Source organism: Terrapene carolina, unplaced genomic scaffold (genome assembly GCF_002925995.2).
Source record: "Terrapene carolina triunguis isolate 2854851 unplaced genomic scaffold, T_m_triunguis-2.0 Scaffold638, whole genome shotgun sequence".
Taxonomy (NCBI): domain Eukaryota; kingdom Metazoa; phylum Chordata; order Testudines; family Emydidae; genus Terrapene; species Terrapene triunguis.
Window position 1 is genome coordinate 161,288 of NW_020664989.1, and position 21,242 is coordinate 182,529.

General features: G+C 49.5%; 1 non-coding gene and 1 pseudogene across 1 annotated transcript; one reads left to right on the forward strand and one right to left on the reverse strand.

Moving 5' to 3' along the window:
• LOC112124981 overlaps positions 1–21,242 on the reverse strand; it is a 573,457-nt pseudogene that overhangs the window by 140,772 nt on the left and 411,443 nt on the right.
• TRNAG-UCC lies at positions 1,807–1,878 on the forward strand. Its single transcript has one exon. It is a non-coding gene; the product is annotated as a tRNA-Gly (tRNA).

Consider the following 21,242-nt stretch of genomic DNA (forward strand, 5'->3'; position numbering starts at 1 on the left):
GAGATTGGCTTTAAAATCATGAGATTATATAAAATTAATAGATTTGGGGATCTTTTTATTTACCTTCTGCTTGATGAGCCTTTAGGGCGCACTGGGGTCATATTTTGAATCTTTCTCCACAGTCACAAGGGCTAGAAACGTACTGTGTCTTTAAGAGCAAAGGCTGAAATCATCACATCTCCACTTGACTCCAGAAGCTGGGACATTAAGGAAAACAATTCTCATGAGACTCAAGACAAAATCATTAGAGTTGGCAGCAGTGAGTCAGACTGAGTCTTTATTCTCCGGGATTCCCTGGAGCAGGGGTTCCCAACCTTTTCCTTTCTGTGGCTCCCGCCCAACATGATATAAAAACTCCACAGCCGACCTGTGCCACAACAACTGTCTAACGCCAGCCCTGCTTCCTGGTTTATTTTGGTGGACCTCCCCCCCCGAAACCTGCTCGCTGCCCCCGGCTGAGAACCAGTGCCTTGGAGCTCTGTTTAGAAGGAGGGCGAGAAGCTGCTGCCTTTCCTGATGGCCAAACTCAGGCCCTTAGAATGGGCTATTCCTGCACTGCCAGCGACACCAGGAAAGCTCCCTGAGCAGCTGCCTGTCCTCAGGGACGGTCTAAGCCTGCAAGGTCCCAGGGGGCAATGGAGCAGCTGGGTCAGGCTGGGAACCTTGATTCCCAAAGAACTGCCCTAGCTCCCTTCTCAGCAGCAAAGAAGTCAATTCCCCCCACCACTGATGAATCAGCCTGGAGCTACATGCAGTGCTGGGGGTTTCTCCTTTCACTCCTGCTGGGGACTGCTGGGATCCCAGGGGGCATTTCTAGAAGAGCATTTGGAATTGAACTGGGGGAACCAGCCTTTCATTACAGAATGCTCACGTTCAGAAGACATCTTTATTTACAGTTTTTTATAATATGATATAATCCTTCAATCCTAGTGTCACCATCGATAACATGGCTTGTTCTGCCTGGTAGTTTACCAAGGGTAAAACTAACCATCTCGTCAAATACAAAAGATTGTAGATAAATCACCTCTCAGAGTCAATGTGGGGTAATCAATAGGCAGACGGGGGGCCAAATAGCTTTTGAATGGGCCCCAAAATCTTTTTATTTACTTATTATCATTATTGTTACTTTTTATTATTATTTTCTCTGAAGTCTGGACCTTAACCAATTTTGGACCTTGACACAAAATAATGGATTACCCCTAAGAATGGTGTTGTGTTCCATTCTTTATGTCCTAGTGCCGTCTTGTGGCCATTTCCTTTTCCCCTCCTTTCTGTGAAAAGCTTTGGGTTTTTTTTAGAAACTTTATTTCCTCAGTACATGCAGGCAGCATGTACCAAGCACCCACTAGATTAGAAGGTGACCGACAAACACCCTTAAGATGAGGCCACCGTCCCTGTCAAAAAAATCATCTCCCGTCTTCACTTGAGTGGCAGCCTGAATCGTTCCTTATCCGGGCAGAGCCCAAGGATTGGAATCAGTGGCAGCAACAAACCCTTCTGTACGTAGCAGGAACCAACCCAAAATGTGCTTTAAAAGGAGCTGTCTCCTTCCTTCTGGGGTAAAATTTGTCATTATGGTCATCGATTTTCATTTCCCTTCTCTGAGGGCAAAGATGGGGTTGGAGCCACCTCATGCTGGGATATAGCGCCCATGTCCGCATCTGTCAGTCACTCTGGGAACCTTTCTTTGCTCACAGCTGACAGGCTGCTCCAGCCTCTCCAGCCAGCTCCTTAGTGCTGGGGGTGTGTGTGTGTGAATCATTTGGCAAGCATAAGTGGCACATAGGAGAGGTACTTTTGGCAGATGCATTGGTGGTATACTGGTGAGCATAGCTGCCTTCCAAGCAGTTGACCTGGGTTCAATTCCCACCCAATGCAGTGATGTGATGTTTTCCTGGCTGCGAATTGGTTTAATTTCAGTCACATTGTCTCAGTTTATCAATGGAATGAGAGAATTAATGTCCCAAATCCCAGCAGGTCATTAATCACACAGTGGAGGAAAAAAGGAGCAGGACTATACAGTGAGCTGTTGGAGTCATCCTTGTATTACAATGTTTGGTTTATTTTATTTTTAAAAAAATATTTACTTCCCTCTCCCTTTTAGACTCAGAGCCTTTAAGGTCAGTGGGCATGTGAGGAAGTTGTCCCTTCTGTAAACCATGCCCTGAGTCTGGGCTATCAGGAGCCCTCCCACAGAGCAGGGAGCCCCCAAACGACAACTTGAAAATAGGCATGTGAAACTAACTCCTGCTCTCCCTGACAGGGCCTCCTCTAGACCAAATAGCACCCCAGGCAAGAAGTGCCCTCGGTGCCCCCCCCATATTTAAACCTTTAAATACCTTATTTTTATTGCATTTGTAGCTCATTTCATTATTTTGATACACAATTTGGATGCATAATTTTCTCTGTCATATAAGATGATAACTTTGCATAATAGGATCTGTAAATCTGTATTTATTCATGCCATATATAAGCAAATAAAACAAATTCATTTCCTCTAAGCATATAGACACTTTTTAATTTGAACAGTAACTGAAGTGTACTAATATCTAGACATTGAACTGTCACCAGCACAAGGTGGACCAGTATTAAACAAAAAGAACAGGAGTACTTGTGGCACCTTAGAGACTAACAAATTTATTAGAGCATAAGCTTTCGTGGGCTACAACCCACTTCTGTACTCCTGTTCTTTTTGCGGATACAGACTAACACGGCTGCTACTCTGAAACCAGTATTAAACAGTGTCACAGTAAGAGACAGCGTTAGAATGTTAATCCTAGTGCTTTTTTTCAAAGGTTGCTTTTCTTGCCTTTCCCCTCATGAACTGAAGCGCAGCATTAGAGCGAGCCAAAACTGGCCAATGGCATTTTCAAGTGACAAAATAGCAATCGATGTCAGTCTCGCATGGGCCATCGTCGAATGAAGATATGTTTTATTAAGCCTGAGCTTCGAGGCGAGGGTGGCTCTGTCCACCTACTTCCGCTGTGCTGCTGAGCAGTCAGTAGGTGAAGCTGGAACAACAGGGTCGGGCAGCAAATGGCAGCAGGACTCTTGCTGCCAGGGTGTAGCTGCCCAACTTCCTCCCTAGGTGCCTAGGTCAACTCATTGGTTCGAAGGGGTTGAGCTGAAGGCCTGGTGACTTAGTCCACAGGGAAAGCAGGTGAAGCCAATTCTCCTGCATGTGGGGGAGATGGCTGCTGAGATTTTCCCTTCCTGCTCCCTGCACCCCAAAATTGCTGTTGGCCACCAAGACGAACCTGGAGAGAGGAGCCAAAGGGGCTGGCTCTGTCCATCTCCTTCCCCTGCGCTGCTGGAGCCCAAGTACCTGGCAGCCAGCAGATGAAGCCAGGACAACAGTGGAGGCAGGACTCTTGCTGCCAGGGTCTAGCTGCCCAAAATATATACTGTCTTCCTCCCTGTTCCTGTCACCTGACACCAACTTCCTCCCTGTCCTTCTGGGCCCCAGTCACCTTCAGCCACCATGTAACTCAGGAATAGGGCGAGGAAGCAAATCAAGCTGAGCAATGCAGGCAAAAATTCATCTTGCCTTCATGGGCCGCTCACAATGATGTCCTTTTTCTGTGCCACGGCTGACAAAAACATTTAGGACAGAGAAGCAACAAGCCCGAAAGATGCCCTCCAAGTGCTGAAATAGCTCAGTTGCAAGAACATAAACCTGAGAATCTAGAGGTTCATGGTTCAATCCCAGGCTTTGGCATGCTCTTTGTGTACCAGGGTGGGCTGTTTTCTAGAAGTGCAGTGGTACCTCTATCCACCACAAATCCCTCATTTCAGGCTTCCCAGCGGGAAAAAACAGCGTGGGCTTGTGCACCCAGTTGGTCCACCTGAGCTTTCTTTCTTCTCTTGCTCTTTCTCAGCAAGGGGAAAAAAAAGAATCTCTCCTTCAAGCTGGAGTCACAAGGGCAACATAAGGATGATGACTTCCTGAGTGCCGGCTCCAGTCCTTTGCTCTATTAGCCGACCTATTGAAGGGCTGCCACCACTTTCTCCAGATTTGCCCGTTGGTGTGTGCCAGGGCAAGCGCCAGCCAAGTGGATGGAATTTGGGGGGAGGAGCAAGACAATGTGACAGAGTTTCTGTACTGTAGTTGTTATCATGTTTGTCTAACACACAAAAGAGCTCTGGTTCAAAATCAGGCAGAAATAGGAGAGCTTACTTTTCCCAGCTCCCCTAACTGTCCATCAAGGTGCTCCTCCTTCTGCCACTGGCCTGTCCCTGGGATATGCCCAACCCCTGCAGGACAGAGGCTGGTGAAATGAGCTGAGAAAGCACCTTGGCATCAGCCGGGGAAAGCTAGATGATCTAGGCCAGTCACCTTTTGGAGGCTTGTGGCTTGGCCTCCTCTGCCCTTGGAGGTTGGCCTATGGAGGCCGGCTCTTCCTGCTGGCCTCCTTTGCGTGACTTGCCAAAGGAGGAAGTGAGGCAGAAATGGGGCAAAAGAGGAAAGTCATGCTGAGGAAGGCACAGCAGAAGCTAAGCACCTCAGTGCAACTAAGTGGGGATAGTAAAGTGCCACCATTTGTTCTGCCAAAGCCCGGGGAGGTGCGGTTGGCTGCTGGGAGGTAGAATCCTGTGCCTGCCTCTTGGCTTCCCAGGGGTGGCTACTTGCAGCCCAGGAGAAGAAGGATGGATCTGGGTGAAAGGAAGACAAGCAAAGCTATGGGAGGAAATTTGGGTGTGGGGTGCGGGCTCTGCGCTGGGGCAGGGGTTGGGGTGCAGGAGGGGTGGCGCTTTCCTCAGGCAGTGCAGCTCCCAAAGCGACCAGCACACACAACCCTCCAGCAGCAACTCCTTGGTGGGTGGGGCCAGGGGGTCTCCGTGGGCCACTGCCTGCAGGCACTGCCCCCACAACTCCCATTGGCCCCAATTCCAATGGGAACTGCGGAGTTGGTACTCGGGGCAGGGGCAGCATGTGGAGACACTCCCCCACCCCGAGGGGATGCCAGGACATGCTGACCATTTCCAGGAGCGGCATGGAGGCAGAGAGGGCAGGGAGTCACCTTAGTGCTGCTGGCACGTCTCTGCACACCCATTGGTGGGAGGGGAGCAGAGGGCCTCCATGCGCTGCCTGGGATGGGGACAGAGCATGGAGCTGCCTCCCACCCCTGGACAGGGGCGCTCAGAGATGTGCCAGCAGCCAGCCGCTTCCAGGAGGAGCCTGAGGCCACCAGCCTAAGCCCTGCTGCACTGCCTGCCTAGACTCAGGACCAGGTTGTCAGATGAGATTTGTCCTGCATTTTGGGGGTCCCCTGTCATTGGGAGCCCTGTGCCACCACACGGTTTGTTTAATGGTAAATCCACTCCTGGCCTGCTACAGCCCTCCGCTCTACCATCTCAGCTATTGAAGGGAAGCTTATTTGCAACTGCTACTGCCTGTTCCTCCAAGTTAACCTATCCATGCACAGTTTTGCAGCAGTAACACACTAGTCCAGTAAGTCAGAGGTCGATGGACTGACACCGTTCTCTGATAGCAACAGGCCCCCTTGTTTTTATTCTGGACCTTCAAGCGTGGCAGGGGCTTGCAGAGCAACAAGCGCCTGGCCCCTGAGGTCAGGGACCTGCTGAAGCTGCATCCCGCTAGGAAGGTCCCTAGCACTTCTCGTTGGCTCTGATGAAGTCAGAGGGCACTGCCATGGGAGGTAAGTGCCTCATTGCCTGGCCTGAGGCATCGGTGTTTCTTTGTCCCCTTCTCCTACCCAGAGAGGCAGGCAGCCGCTGTGGGGACATGCGAGCGAGGTGCTCAGGATATCGGTCAGCTAGGTCTGGCTGGCAAGGGAAAGAGCCAAGCCTTCCATCTCAGCCTGGCATTGGCCCACATTGCTCTGTGCTCGGCCAGCCATGGGAGGTGGGACTGTGGCTGTAGCTCAGGCTTGGGCCGCCTGGCCATGCTTCCCTAGCAGGGTACGCCACAGGCAAAGAGCTGGGCACAGTCTACATAGTAGCGGGTGAGAAGGAAGGTGGAGCCTGCACATCTTGTGGGTTTCTCCCTCGCTACTCAGGCAGAAGCAGGAGGGGAATGACAAGGTCCCGGCTGAAGATTTTGCACTTGGACTGGAGGATTAAGCCTGAGGCCCTGGCGTTGCTGCTCGGACATGGGGTTTTGTTGTGCTGCCCCCATGGTTGCCCGTCCACTAGGTCAACACATTGAAGCCAAGGGGACCGGCTTGGAGGCAGTAAAAGGGGCCATTTGCGGTAGCCAGCAGTTCTCAAGGAGCAGCCGACATGTACGCCCTGAGTGCCATTCCCCTCTGGGCGTGGCCCAACTTTGTTTTGGTTTGTCAGCATGAAAAGGGGTTTGCTTATGAATCTGACAGTTTTCAAAATCTAACCTTCACTGCTGTGCCAGGATACAGGGTAGATAAGCCTGATTTATCTGCACTGGATTATTGCAATCTGAGGCCTCTCCGTCCTTTTTGGTTGCACAGACCAGTTTGTACCCTGAATTAAATGTGAATCATCATGTCCACTATTTCTCAGCCCATATCTCAGGTGCAGCCGTGGACCCCAACAAGTGTGCCTGGTATGTAGAAGTTTTGGGGTCTCCAATTTTGGACATCGATAGAAAACCCCCTCCCCCACCAATGGTTCCCATTACATTGCTAGTCCACAAACCCACTCCTCTCGGCTCCAGTTTTTCAAAGGGTATGTCTACACTACGGGATTAATCCGAATGTACAGAATTCGATTTTTGGCAACAGATTGTATAAAGTCGAATGTATGCGGCCACACTAAGCACATTAATTCAGCGGTGTGCGTCCATGTACCGGGGCTAGCGTCGATTTCCGGAGTGTTGCACTGTGGGTAGCTATCCCATAGCTATCCCATAGTTCCCACAGTCTCCTCCGCCCATTGGAATTCTGGGTTGAGATCCCAATGCCTGATGGGGCCAAAAACATTGTTGCGGGTGGTTCTGGGTACATCTTCCCCCTCCCTCCGGGAAAGCAATGGCAGACAACCGTTTCGCGCCTTTTTCCTGGGTGAACAGTGCAGACACCATACCGCAGCAAGCCTGGAGCCCGCTCAGCTCAAGACAGCAGTCATGAACATTGTAAACACCTCGCGCGTTATAGTGCAGTTTATGCTGAACCAGAACCTGCAAAACCAGGCGATGAGGAGTAGGCTACGGCAGCACGGCGACAAGAGTGATGAGGACATGGACATGGAATTCTATCAAACCGCGGGCCCCGGCGCTTTGGAGATCATGCTGTTAATGGGGCAGGTTATAGCCATGGAACGCCAATTCTGGGCCTGTGAAACAAGCACAGACTGGTGGGACCACATCGTGTTGCAGGTGTGGGATGATTCCCAGTGGCTGCAAAACTTTCGCATGCGTAAGGGCACTTTCATGGAACTTTGTGACTTGCTTTCCCCTGCCATGAAACGCCAGAATACCAAGATGAGAGCAGCCCTCTCAGTTGAGAAGCGAGTGGCGATAGCCCTGTGGAAGCTTGCAACGCCAGACAGCTACCGGTCAGTCGGGAATCAATTTGGAGTGGGCAAATCTACTGTGGGGGCTGCTGTCATGCAAGTAGCCAAAGCAATCACTGAGCTGCTTCTACCAAAGGTAGTGACTCTGGGAAATGTGCAGGTCATAGTGGATGGCTTTGCTGCAATGGGATTCCCTAACTATGGTGGGGCGATAGATGGAACCCATATCCCTATTTTGGCACCGGAGCACCAGGGCAGCCAGTACGTAAACCGCAAGGGGTACTTTTCAATGGTGCTGCAAGCACTGGTGGATCACAAGGGACGTTTCACCAACATCAATGTGGGATGGCCGGGAAGGGTTCATGACGCTCGCGTCTTCAGGAACACTACTGTGTTTAAATGGCTGCAGCAAGGGACTTACTTCCCAGACAAGAAAATAACCGTTGGGGATGCTGAAATGCCTATAGTTATGTAGAGTGGATATCAATTACTCTCTGAATTCACACGTGGGCATGGTCCTCCCCTCCTCTTGCCCTGCCCTCGGTTGCTCTGTGGCATTTAAGCCTTTCCTTAGAGCTGTCAGCAACAGCTGCCTCTGCTCTAGGGCCCAGAGGAGGAAAGGTGTGCTGGGCTCCAGCCTGGGACTCTCTCTCTCCCTCCTGCCCTTTCCTGACTATTAAGCCTGGTCCTGGTACTGCTCCCCTTAAGTGCCATGTGGGCAAGAGGAAGAGCGTGGCAGCTGCAGGTACAAGGACCAAATTGTGGGCATCGGATGAAGCAGCAAGAAACACAACCATCAGGTCAACCCGCAGGAATCTCTTGCCAGACTTAAATTCTAGGGCCCCAACCTATTGAACCAGCTAGACCAAAGCCCTAGCTCTAGTTGGCGTCACTCATGCAGCAGGAAGGAAAAAACTCACTCTGGTACATCTTGGAACAGGGAAATCAAGCATATTGAGCTCCAAGGCTTTACAGCAAACCAACACAGCACCAGGAGGTCCTACTGAGATTGAACGCAGATTTCAGGATTCAGAGTCCTGAGGGCTGATCATTACACCATGGGACCTGCAGCTACTGCCATTTCAGGTCTCCTGTGAGACCCTCAGCTGGTCGGTTTGCACTCTGCACTCATTGCTGTCCTCCAACTGCTTCCTCTCTCAGGACTTTCTCTCCTCCATTTCTGCTGCTCTCCTCCCCTACACATTGAACCCAGCCCTTGTTGCTGCCGACACTAACTGGCAGAAGGGCCTATAAGTCCCCTGCCTGTGGAGAGGCCAATGCATGTGGTGGGCCATAGGCACCACAGGTTTTAACCCTGTTTGCTTCCTTGCCCATGTCTCTTACTTAGATTATGTGGAAGTACACCAATGGCTGGGGATATGAATTTGTTGGCACAGCATTGTGCAGTGGGCTTCCAAGACAGCCTGTAATTCAGCAAGGGGTTTGCAGCTGGGCCTTGGCCTGGAGGCAATTTTCTCTCCACACAGCAGATGGGGGATGCACTGGGACCAGTTTCTGGCTCTTTTTTGTGAACTGGTTCCCCGTGAGAACACACCAGAGATCACTGCAATCTACATAGGTGACAACCACCTAGAAATATTCTCCAGGCCCCAGCTGATTTGGAAAGTTAAACATGATATTGCACAACATAGAACTATGGGGCCAGGTCCCATAGAAAACAAAGAGAGGAGAAGAGCAGGAGATGGGATAGAAAAAAGCAGCTGGAGAGAACCAGGAGTGCAGTGGACAACAGGGGCAGCACATTTTGAAATTTTGGGTGGTGCCCAGAATGACCAGAGCCCCCGCCCCAAACTGCACACCCTATCTGCCTAAGGTTCTGGGAGGGACTTTGGGTGGTGGGAGGAGATCTGGGGTGCAGGAGGGGTGCAGGGTGCAGGCACTGGGAGGGAGTTTGGGTGCAGAAGGGGTGAGAGGTTGGGCTCTGGGAGGGAGTTTGGGTGGGGGAGGGGGTTTGGCGTGCAAGCTCTGGGATGGAGTTTGGGTGCTGGGTGCATGCTCTGGGCTGGGACAGGAGGTGTGGGGTGCAGGAGGGGGTGAGGGGTGCAGGCTCAAGGAGGGAGTTTGGGTGCAGGCTCTGGGAGGGAGTTTGGCAGCAGGAGGGGGGTGTGGGAGGGGGGTGGGGGGGTGCAGGCGCTCAGACAGAGTTTGGGTGCTGGGAGCAGGCTCTGGGCTGGGATGGGGCTGGTGGTGCAGGAGGGGTGAGGAGCATGCATTCAGTCATTTCATAGGGCAGAGTTTTAAGGCTATTAAGATTTGTGGAACAATTTTTCCTAGCATCTTCCCTTTGCAGATTTCAGAGGTGTTCACACACTCACACCCACTGAGCCACACAGTTACACCCCAATCCAATAGAAAGGCCGGGAGGTCTCCAAGTTCATAAAAAGAAACAGAGAAAAAAATAGAAAAAGGAACAAAACATTTCTAAGATTATAAGGGGTTGGGTCTCTGCACCTCTCGGTCTTTGGATTCACCTGGAGTAGGAACTGTAGCTGCAGTTTAGGAACCAGGTACTGGCATAGATGCTCCAGCACTTAGGGCTAGCAGGCTTTTCAAGTACAGGGAGACTAGTGAAGGTTGCATAGCCTGTAGACGTTGTGCTTCATTCCCCAGAGGGGATCAGTCCTGGGATCCTGGCAGTCAGTCTCTCTGAGGGTATGTCTACACTACGAGAGTACTTCGATTTTACTTAAATCGAATATGTGGAATCGATATTACAAAGTCGAACGTGTGTATCCACACTAAGGACAGTAATTCGACTTTGTGAGTCCACACTAACGGGGCAAGCGTCGACATTGGAAGCGGTGCACTGTGGGCAGCTATCCCACAGTTCCCGCAGTCCCCGCTGCCCATTGGAATTCTGGGTCGAGCCCCCAATGCCTTCTGGGGAAAAAAATGTGTCGAGGGTGGTTTTGGGTAACTGTCGTCATCCAACCGTCACTCCCGCCCTCCCTCCCTGAAAGCGCCGGCGGGAAATAAGTTCGCGCACTTTTCTGGTCAGTGACAGCGCGGACGCCACAGCACTGCGAGCATGGAGCCCGCTGCGACCATCGCTGCAGTTATGGCCGTTGTCAACACCTCGCACCTTATCATCCACCTTTCCCAGAGGCAGATGCTGAGAAATCGGGCGAGGAGGCTATGGCAGCGCGGTGAGGACCTGAAGTCTGAGAGTGGCACAGACCTGTCACAAAGCACGGGACCCCGCGCCGAGGACATCATGGTGGCAATGGGTCATGTTGATGTTGTGGAACAGCGATTCTGGGCCCGGGAAACAAGCACGGACTGGTGGGACCGCATAGTGCTGCAGGTCTGGGATGAATCACAGTGGCTGCGAAACTTTCGCATGCGGAAGGGGACTTTCCTGGAACTTTGTGAGTTGCTGTCCCCTGCGCTGAAGCGCAAGGACACCCGGATGCGAGCAGCCCTGACTGTCCAGAAGTGAGTGGCCATAGCCCTCTGGAAGCTTGCAATGCCAGACAGCTACCGGTCAGTCGCGAACCACTTTGGCGTGGGCAAATCTACCGTGGGGGTTGTTGTGATGCAAGTAGCCAACGCAATCGTTGAGCTACTGCTGTCAAAGGTAGTGACCCTGGGAAACATGCAGGTGATCATAGATGGCTTCGCTGCGATGGGATTCCCAAACTGCGGTGGGGCTATAGATAGAACTCACATCCCTATCCTGGGACCGGACCACCAGGCCAGTCAGTACATTAACCGAAAGGGATACTTTTCAATGGTGCTGCAAGCACTGGTGGACCATAGGGGACGTTTTACAAACGTCAACGTCGGATGGCCGGGCAAGGTTCATGACGCTCGTGTTTTCAGGAACTCTGGTCTGTTTAGACGGCTGCAGGAAGGTATTTACTTCCCGGACCACAAAATAACTCTTGGGGATGTGGAGATGCCTATAGTGATCCTCAGGGACCCAGCCTACCCGCTAATGCCCTGGCTCATGAAGCCCTATACAGGCGCCCTGGACAGTGAAAAAGAACTCTTCAACTACCGGCTGAGCAAGTGCAGAATGGTGGTGGAGTGTGCTTTTGGACGTCTCAAAGGGAGATGGAAAAGCTTACTGACTCGCTCTGATCTCAGCGAAACCAATATCCCCATTGTTATTGCAGCTTGCTGTGTGCTCCACAATCTCTGTGAGAGCAAGGGGGAGACCTTTATGGCGGGGTGGGAGGTTGAGGCAAATAGCCTGGCTGCTGATTACGCCCAGCCAGAGAGCCGTGCGATTAGAAGAGCCCAGCGGGACGCGCTGTGCATCCGGGAGGCTTTGAAAGCTAGGTTCCTGAGTGAGCAGGGTAACCTGTGACTATTAAGTTTGTTTACAGAGAAGCTGAACCTGCCCCCGTTTCTTTACCCGGTTAATGTTCACTATCCTCTCCAGTTACATACCCCGTTCACCCCGTTCCCCCCTTCCAACACACGTTTAAAAATAAAATCACTTGAAATTTGTTAATGAACAGTGTTTTCTTTATTACTGTTTTCGCGGTAAAGTGTTGAACCTGGGACGCAGACTGTGGTGGGGAGCGGGTGTAGTGTAGTGATGCAAAGGACGCTTCTAAACTCGAGGAATGACAGGCTCCTGCTCCTAGAGCGGTCCGCACTGGTGGACTGGTTGTTTCAACGGAGACTGCCACCCCTCCTGTTTGGGACTCTGTGTGTGGGGCCTATGTGACTTTGTGGCAGGGGGAGGACGGTTACAGATCCCCTGCTGCGTGGCTCTGTGATCCAGGATAAGGACCGCTGCATAAGATCTCTAACCGCCCTCCCCCGCCACAAAGTCACATAGCCCCCCCACACACAGAACATGAAAACCACCTCCCAGACTGACCAGAGTAACTAGTGACTGCAATGTGTGTGTGCCCTGCTGCTGAACCTGCCCCCGCGTCTGTACCCTGGTAAAGGTGACTGTCCTGTCCAATTACCAACCCTCTTCCACCCCTTCAAACAGACTCTCCTCTAAAAGAACATGATGGAAACAGTAATTAACAGAAACATATTTTTTATTAGCAACTACACATGAAACTGGGGGATGAAACTGGGACGGGGGCTTGGGTGAGGTGGGAAGGAAAGGACTTATCAAATTTTGGGGAATGAGAGCCTTCTGGTACTTGAGCAGTCTGCAGGGGTGGAGTGAGAGTTTTCACGGACTCTGCCGCCCCTCCTTCTTGGGACTTTGGGTGGGGGGGTATGGGACTTTGTGGCGGGGGAGGGCGGTTACAGATAGACTGCAGCGGGGCTCTGTCCTCCTGCCTCCGGTCCTGCAGAACATCCACAAGGCGCCGGAGTGTGTCCGTTTGCTCCCTCATTAGTCCAAGCAGCGTTTGAGTCGCCTGCTGGTCTTCCTGCCGCCACCTCTCCTCCCGTTCAATGTGTGATCGGTGGATTTGGGACAAGTTCTCCCTACACTGGGTCTGCTGGGCCACCTGGGCTCGGGAGCAGACCATAAGTTCCGAGAACATGTCCTCCCGTGTCCTCTTCTTCCTACGCTTAATCTGCGCTAGCCTCTGGGAGTGTGATGCCAGGCTAGGTCGGGAGACAGTCGCAGCTGTGGGATGGGAAAAAGGGAGTGAATTCCTCACAAAGATACATTTTTTGGTGAACAAAGAACATAGTCTTTCTCTGTGAACAAGACCATGCACAGCACCTATCACATGCACACTCAGGACAAGGTCGAATTTTCGGCCTTCGCATTCAGTGCCTGGGGTCTTGCAGTGCAGACCAGACAAGCGGGGCAGGACAGCGGAATTTGGGTAGAAGGCCGACATGGTAAGCCGTAGACTTGTGGCTGCTTAAAACTTTAATAATAGCACTGGCCTCCTTTCACGTTCAAAGCAATGCTCCTAGCGTTGGCCAGTTCCTGCTGCCAGCAATCCGGCCAGCATGAACTCTGCCCCTGTCCCACCCCCTCGCAGCTGTCCCAGGGAAAGATCCCTGTATGCTGCCCCTCTCCCGCCTCCACCGCGTGGCTGTAAACCGCCGGTTACAGTTCTGTAAAGGAACAGGCAAGCAGTCCCAATACTAACATTCCCCTACCTAATTCAAAGCAGGTCACCATGAGCGACATCACTCTGATGAGGATTTCAGAGACGGATAAAGAAAGGATGCTTCGGGAAAGCCTGCAAAGACCAGGGCCGTATGCCGCCATGCTCTGCAAGGCGATGATCCCCGAGTACTTGCTTGTCTCCTGGCACGGAAACGTTTCCTACCACGGAGGACCCAATAAGGCCGCTCTCCCCAGGAACCTGATGCAAAGGCTTTCCAATTACCTCCAGGAGAGCTTCGTGGAGATGTCCCAGGAGGATTTCTGCTCTATCCCCGGACATATAGACCGGATTTTACTGTAGCTGCACTGGCAGGGATTAAACAGTAGAGCGCCTAGGGCAAAACAATCATGCTAAAGTGGACTTTGTTAGATTTTTTTTCAGTAGTTGCACTGCCAAGGACTGAAATGTTAAGCGCCTAGGGCAAAGTAATCATGACAAATCCATTGTTAATATTGTTAATATTCCTGTTCTGTTAAAAATAAATGTTTACATGTTTAAAACACTTACCGACTGATCCTTCCCCTGATTCTGTGTCCGGGTTAACGCCTGGGGACGGTTGGTAGGGGATCTCTGTAAGGGTGATGAAGAGATCCTGGCTGTCGGGGAAATCAGCGTTGTAAGCGCTGTCGACTGCCTCGTCCTCCTCATCTCCTTCCTCATCTTCCCCGTCCACTAACATGTCCGAGGAACCGGCCGTCGACAATATCCCATCCTCAGAGTCCACGGTCAGTGGTGGGGTAGTGGTGGCGGCCGCACCTAGGATGGAATGCAGTGCCTCATAGAAACGGGATGTCTGGGGTTGGGATCCGGAGCGTCCGTTTGCCTCTTTGGTCTTCTGGTAGCCTTGTCTCAGCTCCTTGATTTTCACGCGGCACTGCGTTGCATCCCGGCTGTATCCTCTCTCTGCCATGGCTTTTGAGATCTTCTCGTAGATCTTTGCATTCTGTTTTTTCGATCGAAGCTCGGAAAGGACGGACTCATCGCCCCACACAGCGATCAGATCCAAGACTTCCCGATCAGTCCATGCTGGGGCCCTCTTTCTATTCTGAGATTGCATGGCCATCTCTGCTGGAGAGCTCTGCATCGTTGCCAGTGCTGCTGAGCTCGTCACGATGTCCAAACAGGAAATGAGATTCAAACTGCCCAGACAGGAAAAGGAATTCAAATTTTCCCGGGGCTTTTCCTGTGTGGCTGGTCAGATTATCCGAGCTCGGACTGCTGTCCAGAGCGTCAACAGAGTGGTGCACTGTGGGATAGCTCCCGGAGCTATTACCGTCGATTTCCATCCACACCTAGCCTAATTCGACATGGCCATGTCGACTTTAGCGCTACTCCCCCCGTTGGGGAGGAGTACAGAAGTCGAATTTAAGAGACCTCTATGTCGAACTAAGTAGCTTCGTTGTGTGGACGGGTGCAGAGTTAATTCGATGTAACGCTGCTAAATTCGACATAAACTCCTAGTGTAGACCAGGCCTGAGGCTATGTCTACACGGGCAGAGTTACAGTGCCAGGAGTTACAGTGCCGCTCAGAGAGCGCTGAAGGGAAACTGCTATTGTGTGTTTACACTGTCAACTGCCTGCACAATAGCGTGTTCACACTTGCGGCACTTGCAGCGGTATTCCGAGCAGTGCACTCAATATCCCACTGAGTATCTCTTCCTCTTATGCAGCTAAGAGTTGTGGGAAGGTGGAGGGGGTTGCGGGGCATCCCGGGTCCTGTCCCAATGCCCCGTGATGCATTGCTTCACATCCCAGCAATCCCTGTGCGTCCGTTCACATTTGGTGCCATCTTTCAATGGTTTGTGTGCTGCGCATTCTGCCTCTTCGGGCATCAGGAATGGATCCCACACTGTTGACCAATATGCTGCTCGCTCTTATTAACACATCACAAGTGGCAGTGGAGTTATTCCTTAAACTACAAAGGCAAGAGGAGTTCAACATTGATAGCACCACATGTAGTATCTATGACATGAGACTGCTTATGGCATTCATGGAGGTGCTGACCACAGTAGAATGCCACCTTTGGGCTTGGGAAATGACCACTGAGTGGTGGAATCAATCGTCATGCACATCTTGGATGACAAGCAGTGGCTGCAGAACTTTTGGATGAGGAAAGCCACATTCATGGGATTCTGTGATGAGCTTGCCCCAACCCTGCAGTGCAAGGACACGAGAATGAAAACTGCCCGGTTATTGGAGAAGTGTGTGACAATTGTGTGTGGAAGCTGGCTACTCCAGACTGCTACCAATCGGTCGCTAATCAGTTTGAGGTGGGAAAGTCGACCGTTGGACATGTGTTGACAAAAGTGTGCAGGGCCATTAATTGCATCCTGCTCCGAAAGACTGTGACTCTGGGCAGCGTGTATGACATTGTGGATGGCTTTGCACAAATGGACTTCCCTAACTGCAGAGGGGCGATAGATGGCACATGTATTCCAATTCTGGCACCAGACCAGTCATGGAGTACATAAATCAGAAGGGGTACTTCTCTGTGGTTCTCCAGGCACTTGTGGATCACCCTAGGCATTTCATGGACATTAATGCAGGCTGGCCCGGTAAGGTGCATCTTTCAGAACACTGGCCTGTTCAAGAAGCTGAAAGCAGAGACTTTTTTCCCGGAGCAAAAGATCACCGTAGGGGAAGTCAAAATGCCCATTGTGATCCTGAGAGACCCTGCCTACCCCTTAATGCCGTGGCTTATGAAGCCATACATGGGGCACATTGACAGCAGCAAGGAGCGGTTCAACAACAGGCTCAGCAAGTGCAGAATAACTGAGTGTGCTTTTGGCCATTTATTTGTGAAGGGAAGGGTGAAAGCTTCACTCAGGGCTGGACCACAGAGGCACAGCACCTGGAGGCTGAATTTGAACAGCCAGAGACCAGGGCTATTAGAGGGGAAGAGCGCGGGGCCATAGGGATCAGGGATACCTTGAGGCAGCAATTTGAAGCTGAAAGCCACTAATAGTTGTTGCTATGTACAGCAGGGCAGTGCTTGTAATGCTAGGAGGGGATTGTAATTGGGGCAGACAATGCACTATGAAGGCTTAAGAAAATTGCCTGCTGCTTGGCAGGGCTCTGTTTGCTTTCAACTAATGGAATAAAGATTGCTTTCAAACCAAAACTATTCTTTTATTAAAAAGCAACCACCGGAGGAGAGACAAACAAACAAAAACACATCAGCACTATGAGGGATGGGTAAAATGTTACATGTCTTGTCTCAAGTAATTCTCCTCTTAAAAGAAGATTTATTTTAAAATTTATTAAAATAAATTCCATTTTAAATAGAAATAATTACAGTCCATAATGGGTCTCTCTTCTCATACAGGCTATTTCTCTCACATATTCCCCCACTCTAATTCCTTTGGAGTGAGGTTTTAATTTCAGGATTAGCCACCATTTCCGATAGAGTAGGAGGGGGCAGGGAGAGAACTAGAAGAAAACCCGAATCATATTGTAACACTGAAAGTTATCACAGAATCAGCCTCTTACACTATTTACACTAATTAACTTCAGGTTTAATTTCATTGTTGCTAGTAACAATTTATTCAAAGATTACAAAATATAAACCTATAGGGCAGTTTTCTCTTAATTCTCTTAATAATTTACCTGGGCCACAAGTCACCATAGTTTCCATCTCTGGGGTGAAAATAAACCACTCGTACCTGCAATTTCTATCTGACTTCTTGTCAAATCTTTGACCTTACTTGGAGTAATTTTACACTTCTCTAGCGTAGAATAATTCACCAACCATACAACATATCAGTAGTGATAGTAAGGTATAACTCCCCAAAAACGTCCTTTTATTTCTTTAATCTGGTGGCACAGGTTTAAATAAGGGACTAAATTCAGGTGTGGCTTAGAATCCCTGTAAAACACCAAATGTCAGGTATCTATTAAAAATAGGTATCTTTCTGCAGCTATATCACATTCAACACGGACTTCATTTTCTACACATTTGCAGCACCTCCCAGGGGTGAGCTGAACAGAAATGTCACTTTCATTTTTCCCATCTCTACCTAGATTGGGATTGCATTTCCCAAATAATAGGCATCATGTACCTGATTAGGAAGGAGATATCTTCAGGAGCGACCTCCTGCAGGGCCTGGGCCACAACTGCTTTGGGAGCCAAATGCATGGGTATTTTGCTTAGTTACAAGTCACTTACTAGGGAATCCTCTTCCCAGCCCTTTACTGACCTTACTAATTGAACAACAGCAGGATTGGGATGGTGATGGGGAATAAGGGAATCCCTCTGATTTACCCTATCTTCTTCTCTTGTTACAGAGGGTGAAATGACATTTTTCCCTATCCGTGCCCTGTTCCTGCTCTTGGTTATAGTTCAGTATATTTTAAGTGAGGAAAATGGTAGTAAAAATATCTCCTCTGCAGCACAACCTGGAGCAACATCAGAGCAACTAGGAATGAAACAATTTCTTCCCGAATGGGGAACTTGATGACTAACAATTGCTTTGAAATGGGGGAACAGTATAACTGTGATGCTCAGAGTTCATTTAGACTAGGAAAAGTGATGGAGTTTAGGTCAGGTCAAGGGGAAAGCTAATGCAACCACAGCACCCAGCCTGCACCTGCTCTACAACTATAATTGTCTTTTTACACTAAGATCACTAACTTGAGCAGCCAACGCCATGTACAGTCCTAGTAGATGTAAGGCACAGGTAGTTTTTGCCTCAGTGTACTTATTGGGATGAAACCTCTCACTCCCACCTGGAGCTGATGAACATTCCTGGCTGGAGGGACACATACTCCTACGACTCAAAAGGAAAGGAGTGGATAGTAAAGATCACAGGACTGACCCCAAAGAAGGGTGAGCTGCAAAAGGCAGAAGCAGGCAACTCATCTGGGGGAGCTGAGAGACCACACTGAAGATGGTGCAAAGATCACTCTGTGGGAATTAACAAATGTGATTTTTTTTTAAAGAAAAATCTTTGGCCAGCCCTAGTCAAGGCACTTATTAAAGTTCTCTCTCATGTGGCTTTTCTGATGTCTGATAAGGGTTGAGCTCTGATTGAAACTTTTCCTGCACTCAGAACATGTGTAGGGTGTCTCTCCTGTGTGAATTCTCCTATGTCTGATAAGGTTTGAGCTCTGATTGAAACTTTTCCCACACTCAGAGCATGTGTAGGGTCTCTCTCCAGTATGGGTTCTCCAATGTCTGATAAGGGTATAGCTCTGATTGAAGCTTTTCCCGCACTCAGAATATGTGTAGGGTCTCTCTCCTCTGTGGATTCTTTGATGTGTGAAAAGGTCTGAACTCCCACTGAAGCTTTTCCCACACTCATGGCATGTGTAGCGTCTCTTTTCCAAGTTGATTCTCTCACGTGTAATAAGGTCTAAGTGGCTCCTCAAGTTTTCCTCTAGCATCTGCTGAGTCTCACAGGCTTTTGCTTTTTCTGGGAGTGCACAACTCCCGGAAACATTCCCTTTGCATCCTCCTGATAACATCCCATGTGGTTCTACTTGCTCAGCATCTTCCTCCTGGGGTTTCTCCTCATTCTCACTCACCATCCCATCACCTGATGGGAGAGAGAGAGAATCCAGACATAGGTCACTCTCTGTGCCAGAGAGAAAGGAAATCTCAGAGACAGGAATCAAAAAAGGGATGAACAACCCAAAATAGTTGCGGGAGACATCAAACCTATGAGGAACTGATCTTCCTAAACCCTTCCCCAGAGGAGAGAGAAAGGGATCAGTTTTGGTCCGCATCTCACCAGAACACTCAGGGGAAAGTGAGATCGGGGATGGACCTGCTGCCAGTTGTCAGTTAGGATAGGTGGGAAGCCATGAGTGAAATCTGCCTAATGATTCCACATCTGTAGGGAACAATCCTGAACTTGGAGAGCTCACAAGGTCTTTGTAGGGCATCCCAAATGTTTCCTATATTTACAGACAGTTTTTGAGTTGGTTTAACCAATTCCCTACCTGTGCAGGCAGTTCTCGGGAGCACTTCTTTCTCAGAGCCCTGGAAGTCTGGGACCCACGGCTCTTCCCCTCATTCCAACTGTTGTACTTAAAGTACTGCACAGGATCTTTTCAGGGGGGGATAAGGGAAAGCGCCACATTTATTGATAATACATGTATCAATCAACATTGTATCATATGCATATGATATATTACACTCATGCGCTCACACACACAAGCACAATCCATCTTGTTGTTGTTACCAACTAGTCGCTCCCCTTAACTTCACTGGCCAGGCAAGTTAGATGGGAGAGGGTTGGAGCCCGGCTTCTGTTGATCCGGATCGATGCTCCGATGTTGACAAGATGAGACCCAGGATGCTCTGCAAGACAGCTCACATTTATAGCAGCTTCCCTCTCATGCAAATCTATACCAGATTCAAAATCTGTGTTAGTTGGTCATCTGTGGTGCCTCCTTCTGGGTGTTGTCTTGTTGTTGTCACATTTATTTTCAAAGAGGGTGTTTTCAAAAGAAGGTGCTCACTTCTAACTCCCAAGGCCATCAATATGTCTGATCTTCTTTAATGAGCCCACATGAGAAGTTTTATTGTTCTTGAGTCTGGCTTCCATCCTCTCTCCAACTGTTGCAGCTGTCTGGAGGTGCTTGCCTTCCACGCCTTGCTCATTCACACCTCGTTCATTCAACAGGGCACTTGATTAAAGGGTGGGGGGAATCTTATTCTGCTCCTAGCAAAAAGATATTTTTCTTCTACCTTAACTATCCTTAGGGGCTAGAACATTATACAAAGGCTCAATACGAAGTTTCTATATAAGGATTTGATACAAAGTTCCCATATCAAAGGACTTGACACAAAGTTGCATGAAAACAGAGGTCACACATGGATAGACCCAATACAAGGTTATATGAAGAGGCATAATACAAAGTCATATGAAAGTCATGCAAAGATGCTTAATGCAGAGGTTTATCTACACAGCTGCAAGATCACATCAGGTTTGGAAACTGGAAACCCTACTTCAGGCAAAGAAAACAAGGGAGAACAGTGGAATTTGTGGGATACTTGTCACAAAGAATATTCCATGGTTTTAAACCCAGCTCATTTTTAAGCAGTACACCCCAAGATCAGCTTCCTTGGCTCAAAGTGGCAGGAGAGTCATTGTTATTATAAATCATATTCATTACCTTAGTGCCTAAGGACCAACTAGCAGTGGGCCCCCATTGTGCTAGGCAAAGTACAAAGACAGAATAGTAGATGACCCATGCCCTGAAGAATTTACAATCTAAATAGACAAGACAGACACAGAATGGGAGAAGGGGTAGAACCCATTGTTAGAATATATAAATATTCAGGCCTGCCTGTAAAGCCTATACTTTAAGAACTGAGGTGTATTTTTATCACTTAGCTAGTTACAGGGGTATAAAAACAAAGAATCAAAATCACAGTTTGCCTGTGTCTGGGCCTTCTCTCACTAGGATAGTCTGAGGCCTTGTTCTCAGGTTAAGGCCTTTGGCTAAGCAGCAGGGGCAGCCATAAGCTGGGAAGTGTAGGGTCACATATTCACATCCCAAACCAATCACATTGAAATAAGGTGGTATTGGGTTGTAAGGAAGATGATCCTGTCTGGATAGTGCCCATCACCACCAGATAAAGAAACAGATCTTAAGATGGTAAAAGAAAACTTAGTTTGATAGCATCCTGTCTGGCAAGAAATCACTTATCAATGGTTGTGGTTTTGAAACCCTCATTTCTGTATTGTTTTATCTTTATGGCCACAACTTTTACCT